This window comes from Dermacentor andersoni, chromosome 6 (genome assembly GCF_023375885.2).
Source record: "Dermacentor andersoni chromosome 6, qqDerAnde1_hic_scaffold, whole genome shotgun sequence".
Lineage (NCBI taxonomy): Eukaryota > Metazoa > Arthropoda > Arachnida > Ixodida > Ixodidae > Dermacentor > Dermacentor andersoni.
The window spans coordinates 132,849,619-132,857,005 of NC_092819.1; the positions used below are offsets into that span (position 1 = coordinate 132,849,619).

Consider the following 7,387-nt stretch of genomic DNA (forward strand, 5'->3'; position numbering starts at 1 on the left):
ATATTTAGGCATTGTTTTATCATTTTATCTAAAATAGGACAAATATGGGTCACACATATCTTCTACGGCATTTGCAGCACTTTGTTCACTTAAACGTGCTTTAAAATCTGCGTCAACTTGCACTAAGATGCTATCGTACACCCCATTCGTTCGTATTCTACTAGACTATGGCATTGTATGTTGGTTCCATTTACCAAACAGTGCATAAAAAAGCCTATAAACAATACAGAGAAAAGTAATAATAATAATTTATAATAAATACAAGCGTAATGATTCCCCGACAATATTCCTAACAAAGCTTGCCTCCCGGCAATTTGTAATTGTGCTATATTCTTAAGCCTGACGTTTCTATTTCACCTCCTTAATGAGGGCTGCAAACTAAACAGTCATACATTTGTACTTTTCTCGGAGCGGCGAAACACTAGGAGTACACATCCTAAGCATTTAATTGAATATAAGTTCCCCTGGACGCATTCAGGTATTCATTCTTTCCACAAACAATGAGAGATTGGAATTCATTGCCCAGAGATCCTGTAATTTGCTTACCTTACAAGTTTCTTAATATGCTTGAAAAATAGGTCTGTCAATATGTATGACAATTGTTAAAATGACCTAGAGACACAGAAGTTTCCTTTGAATTGGTCTCGATGTACTTATTGCTGTTCTTTTTCTGGTTATGTATTGTTCATCATTACACAATAAGGGATGGCTCAAGAAGGTCACCTCCTCGTACTGTACTGCTCAACTGAGTTTTCTAGGTAGCTGCAATATCAATAAATGTATAACAGTTTACCACTGATATATTGACGCAATGTAGTAAATTAATAAGTAAGTATATAAATAAATAAACACCCTTGCGAATTTCTCTTGGGCAAGCAAGCGTTTTGAAACCGTTGCTGCGTTATGCACACCGCACAGCTACAGTTTCATTATAAAGAAGCATGAGCCAATCCACTCTGCGAAGGTGGATGAGGAGCGAAGCTGTTTAGCACACGACACATAGCTGATAAAAAATTTTGAACACAGCTGATTTACAGTGATTTCTATACACATTCGCGTGGATGATAGGACCACCAGCCCGAGGAGCCGGAAGAAACTACACAAGCCTGACATTTCAACGGAACCGTCACTACGGGAGAGCGGAACGAAAGAAAAGTGCATATGCAACCGGTTGAAACGCCGACAAAGAGAGGGCAATGCGAACGTAGACATAGCCGACGCGGGTCAAAGGATAGTATTTGCTCTTATCAGCTGAATATCTGATTCGGGTTCTATTTGGAACCAAGCCATTAAACTTATTTTTGCAAGTTGATGGAGTGCTTGACGCCTGCTTGGGTCAGCCCGTGGGTCAGCCCGGTATTGCAGTGTATCTTCGGGATCGCGCCACGGTCATTGCTCGCGCAGAAGAAAAATGCATGGGACCTTAGCTATAAAGAGCTTCGCTGTAAAAGTAAGCACCCGCATCTTGCAGCTGACGATGCAGGCAGAAGTTGACAGGCATCCGTCACTGATATGCTCTGGGCGTAGCTCATCCTACTGTGGCGTTATTGGCGTGTTTATACAAGGTCAAGTATGTCCTGTATTGCGAGTGAACGCGGTTTATTGTTGAATTCCACTTTCTCTGGGGCGTCCACCATGGGTGTTTTAGTAACGCGTTCGTCAGTGAAATCAGCCGGACATCTCTTGCAATGCGCGAGCTATCGTGTGCAAAGATGTGAACCCCAGGCTGTATCTGCCGGATTTTTTCTTTATCCGCTTTTACAGCTGCGACCGCGCTTATCCTTTTTTTTCACATTCTAGATCACGCTTCCTGTCGACCTTTTGGCCCGAGCGCGTGCGCATATTTGTGACCGTGAACTGAGCCCCGTCAGTGCATAGTGCGTGCTACAGCTTGCATGCGAGACGAGCAACAAGCACCATGAACTGCGCATTGCCTCGAGAAAGCGAAGAATATTGGAGCCACTTGTGGAAGGAAGGACTATCGATATGGCAGCAGGAAGGAGTGACCAAGTGAGTCATTACGTTAAACTGGTCATGCTTTATCAGGATGAGAATGTCACAGTAATTCCGAATGTGTTAAAGCGCCGTATGTATTGCGACATAAAAGTTGGTCTTTTAGTTCCTACACCAAAGGCTGTCAAGGGGAAACCGGAATGCGTACAGATACCTTGTATGCTATTCTGCCTTCGTAAACATACACATCAAACTCAGGTTCCTCATTTATGTTCTAATTCTTCGTGTTCACGAAGCATCCGCTCCATTTACCCTCAAGCTTACGCGTGAAAAAGGTTTGTGCGTGTACATGTGCACAAGTCTGTAGTCACTGCTGAGCTTCTCTAACGTAGACTTGAAGCAGGTGGGAAGAAAATTTAACGTCATTGCCCTAAGCAGGTACTTTCGCGTACTTACCGTTCTTCGTAACTGAAGTTTAGTAGCACAGAGTAATAGAGAAGTTTGCCAATCTAAAACTGAGCAGGCAATCTGTGCGTTATATGTACTCGAGAACAGTGCATGCAGGTCATTTAAAGAGAATCTTTTAAGCGTGCGTTCATGTAATACGAACATGTTGCCAAATATGCAGACCGCACAAACACGGTGCCAAACACCAACATTGACCTGAAGTTGAACATTGGGCGCTAACGAGGCACAGGTCGGCATGTTGTCTGTTCCTGAGCGGAACCGCGAAAAGATGGATCTTGCTAATGTTGAAGCTTGAGCAAGTTGCTATGTCTTATTGGGTGTGGGAAAGCGCAGTATTTGGCACAACACAAAAGAAGAGGCGCCTATACATACACAAACACACACGAAAATGCGCGCGCGCGGGTGTACATTTTTGTAATGAAAATACAGCGTGACAGAAAAGAAGGAAGAAAACCCTGCACTACTCATCTACGATCACTATCCAAGTACGCAGACAAACGAAACACGTCATGTTTGAGGTGCATACTGTAGCCGAGGCCCCTGTCGCGCGCTTTCCTCTTGACACGCACATTGCTTTAATTCCAAGTGGCCCATACCCAAGTTGCCCCGAAGGAAGTGAGGTTGCTTGAAGATAGGCTCAAATCCAGTGGCACGCACGCATTCCTACACATACACCTACACATACCCACTCACGCACAAACACACCCACACACCGACTCTTTCTCTCTCTAGACAGGTAAAATGGCCCGTGGTTAAAGTGATGAAACTTCTAATGTTGAAAATCAATCGAGTTGGGACGGGGATGCTTCCTGATGGAAAGCGGCACATACATACGCAGTGATGTGAGACAGTAGTACGGGGTTCTTTTTTTATGTTGTGCGAACCTCTGTGCTTTCCATCAGCAAGAAAAGAGAAGTAGCCCAGCGGTAGGTGGTACCCAAGTGCACGTCCAAGCGACGATTTCGTCTCAATAACAAGCGTGTAACTTGAATGCTATGCTTTCACGGACTGCGTGCGCCAAAAGCAATTACAGCAGCCATAAATACATCATGGTCGCCATGTTTTGGACATTTATTCTAACGCGAGTAGAGCAGCAAAAGGCACATGCCTGTTGAAAGGTCAAGCAAATGTGTTTCATGCATTGCACTGGAGCTTCTAACTAGCTAAAAAATCTTGAACGTAAAAAAGTATTGCTTCGACAGGCAAAAGCCGGCTACCCATTTGCTCCAGGCAAATGCCATTTGGCCGGTACGCTGTCCATAAAAGCAGACTTATGATTACTGTCTCAGTAATAAACCATGATCCATGATAAGTGTGAAGTGTTGTGCAGTATGCAAAAGCCTTTCAAATCTTTTTATTGATGGTATTCCCTGGAAGTTCCTGAATTGTCGAATATAGTGTCATGTAGGAGTTTGTGCGGCTGTGGGGGAAAGAATGTTGTGAGGTGAAGAGGAGGCTCAAGTTTCTCGACGATCGGTAGATGGTGGTACCCCGAAAACTGAGCTACAACCTCGTAACTATATGTATTGTAAATACATATATTTTATTTCCCCGTAAAATTTTGGTGGACGTGCACGGTACTCTCTCCACAAGCCGGCCCTGGATTTTCGCAGCGGGCGTCACATCGGTTCCGCTGTTATGGCTACTGACGCTGCCTCCGCCGCTGACGCTGCCTCCACCACTCAAACACCAGCGGAAGTAGTGCTAACTCAGCTAAGCCACCCGAGAATCTTCATCCACACTGGCAAGGTCGATGTCGAAGACTGGCTGACGTCGTATGAAGGCGTCGGTAAACACAAGAAGTGGGATGCCACGCTTTGCTGGCCAACGTGATCTTCTACTTGGGGAGTAAGCGCGAAAGCATGGTTCGAGACGCCTGAAGCCTGAAGCATGAAAGGAATATATATATATATATATATATATATATATATATATATACGGTGGCCAGGCACCACGTACTTTACACTCTATAGTTGCTTTTCGCATCAATACCCAGTAGTGCCTCCCAGTATGCCACGCCTCTCCAGCGCCCCAACATAGAGCGCGCAACTCCGGGCCGATCATCCGGTTTGGCCATGGACACTGGATACTGGGGTTTTCAATAGGGGTGTTCTTGCGATTGGGTTGGAGGGTTGGTATGCTGAGGTTAGAGCGGAGGATAGAAGAAAGGGGGACCTCCTCGGTAGGTTGTGTAATTGGGGCTAGGCTTAATTGGGATAATAGAGTGCGGCCAGCCTCTGAGTTGGATACGATGGGGAGAGAGTGCGCCTAGTACTTGTAGCTTCACGTGCGCCGTGTTCTCGCCGCTTAGATCGCACTGAAGCGAGAGGCAGCACGAAGGTTTGTTGGCTCGCGTCTGCAGCCGCGCTCTATCCAGCATTTTGACAGCGAGTGCGCGCAGTCATGGAGGTCATTTCCACGAATTGTAAAGTAATAAAAAGGAAAGTGCATACGGAACCATGTCTTTGCATGCGTTTGATAGATAAATTGATAAATTGATAGATTCGTACTACGGACGCTTGCGGCAGAAAGGATGTCCCACCACATGCGCCGCCTATATTACGTGTATATATATATATATATATATATATATATATATATATATATATATATATATATATAACGGGAATCTAAGTGGATGAACATCCGCTTTAATTTCCATTAATTTATCGTTTCTTTATTTCATTTATTAAGCACAAGTAATTTCCCCTATGTTGTCCTTGGTGACAGTGTTTGTAGGCTGCTTATGATATGACTAATAAAAATAATATATATATATATATATATATATATATATATATATATATATATATATATATATATATATATATATATATACGTATTTATCGGAAACTATAGTTTCTCCATTATTGTATCGCAGGTTGTTCTTCTAATACCAACAAGTGCAGCGCAGAACAAATCATTGCCACCATTACATACGAGTGGAGGATAATGTCTGCCTTATATTTTAGGTTATTAACCAAGCCATTAGTTTTAACAGCAGTGCAAAATCTCCCATTTCACAATACAAATAGCCAATTTTCAGTTTGCCTTGTCTCAGCCTTTCATATTTTCTAAATTGCCTCTGGGAATTCTTAACAGCCTCTTTTGGCGTGTTGAAGTACGAACGGACAGATAACTCGATGCAGCAACGTTTCACGTCGTCATCCTTTGTACACGTCTAAATTTCATCTTAGGCTATCACTATTTTACTCAAGAACTGAGGTAATAACTGAATGTTATTTCAGAATTTTAGTCGTCATGTGAAGCTTAATACATCATTAAATTGCAGACTCTTGACGGACAACAAAGATGTCATTCTCGCTGGAAAATCCCGCGCGCGGGTGTTGATACCACTATGCGGAAAAGCACGAGAACTGAAGTGGTGAGTATGTGCGATGGCAACATGACCATACGCAATTTCTATCCGCTGTATAAATAATGGGTTTTCCTGCACAAAGCTTTGAGTTCCTTTGAGAAAGACGTGCGAAATACCTTAATGATATAACCGATAGAGGCATGGCTCCATTCCTTTAGCGCCCAGGAACAGAGATTTATAAGTTGCACGCAGTTTGCCATCAGATACTCATGAATTGTTTTTCTTTCTGAATTTTAAGATTTATTGCCCGAAACTGTTTTGGCAAAAGTAATGATGAATTCAATCATGCAATGGGTTTAAAAACTTCAATACGGAGTAGCATGGTAGTTGCTCAAATGAGAGATGTAAGATCCCTAGGTAATGCAGCTCAAGGCTTTGACTTTATTATGTTTAGGCTCTCCATATAACCTATTAATTTTAGTCAGTCTTGCTCTCCAAGTAAGTATATATAGCTCTGAAGGAAGCATTGATGAGAATAAATTTCATAACGCTGCTTTAGAATAGCACTCTTAAAAGCGTAAAATGTAGTTGTAGCTGAAAAATAGAGCGGTAGTTTTTTTGAGCACATTGTTTATTTTGTAGCTATATCTGGTTTGTATTGTCGCTAATGCTACTTTGTTTTCCTTGTAGGTTTTATGAACACGGACACAGCGTGATCGGTGTGGAATTCGTAGAGGAATGCGTGCGCAGCTACTTCACTGAGAGCGATCTGCAATTGCAAGAGGCTTCGTGCCCCATTATCAAATGCAAGATACTCAGGGTAGGCAAAGGTTTTGGGCGAACAAGCTTCACAAACTCAATTTTAGAAGTTATAGAAAAGCCATCAGTGAATGCAATCAGTGGGGGAATGAAGAGCACACTTCGTTGCCCCATAACTCGTATGGATTCCGTAGGGTCCTCTGTGCAAGTGACAGCATCATAGAGCTAGTTACTTATTCTGATGATGAAATGTCAAAGATAAACTTTGCAATATGTGTATTTTGGGATATAAACCATGGGTACGATACAATCATAACACAGCGCTCTGACTCTAGGTATTCCAGAAAGAACTTTACATATCCAATTTTCTGGCACAACGACATGTATTAGCGGAATTTAATGACGGGGGAAGGTCTGAGAAAACGTTATCACATGGAGAACTGAAAAAAAATCGCCTTCAGCTTTTGATAGTTTATAGGTGTCATGACATTGTTACTACAGCGTCTTCTATGACATGCCCAGTGTCTTGTCTACTTAGACAATATCTACATTCAGACTTCTGCATCTTCAATCGAAGCTATTCAACAGTCATTATAGATGAGACTATCTCATTATAGATGAGACTATAGATGAGACATTATAGATGAGACTATTATAGATGAGACAATTTTCTTACTCAGCTTGGCATGAGCCTTTCCATTAAAATTTGGCGATCATGCCTTTCTCTACAAAGCACCAAAAGAGGTCAGGATGTGCTTTGATAACCGCACTTAGGAAATTGCCCATAGTCATCGCTTTCTTGGAGTAGTACTGGGTAAACGTATGTCATGAACAACGCAAATGGAAATTGTGGAGAAGAAAGTAAACAATCTCATACATGTATTTTCT

At 42.5% G+C, this 7,387-nt stretch overlaps 1 long non-coding RNA gene and 1 pseudogene across 1 annotated transcript; both read left to right on the forward strand.

Moving 5' to 3' along the window:
- The first annotated feature begins 1,210 nt into the window (after nt 1-1,210).
- Nucleotides 1,211-1,392, forward strand: LOC126523776 (U2 spliceosomal RNA; annotated as a pseudogene).
- Nucleotides 1,393-1,825: 433 nt separating this feature from the next.
- Nucleotides 1,826-7,101, forward strand: LOC140218805 (uncharacterized). Its single transcript, XR_011894996.1, has 3 exons — nt 1,826-2,010; nt 5,714-5,806; nt 6,431-7,101. It is a non-coding gene; the product is annotated as an uncharacterized lncRNA (long non-coding RNA).
- Nucleotides 7,102-7,387: the final 286 nt, after the last annotated feature.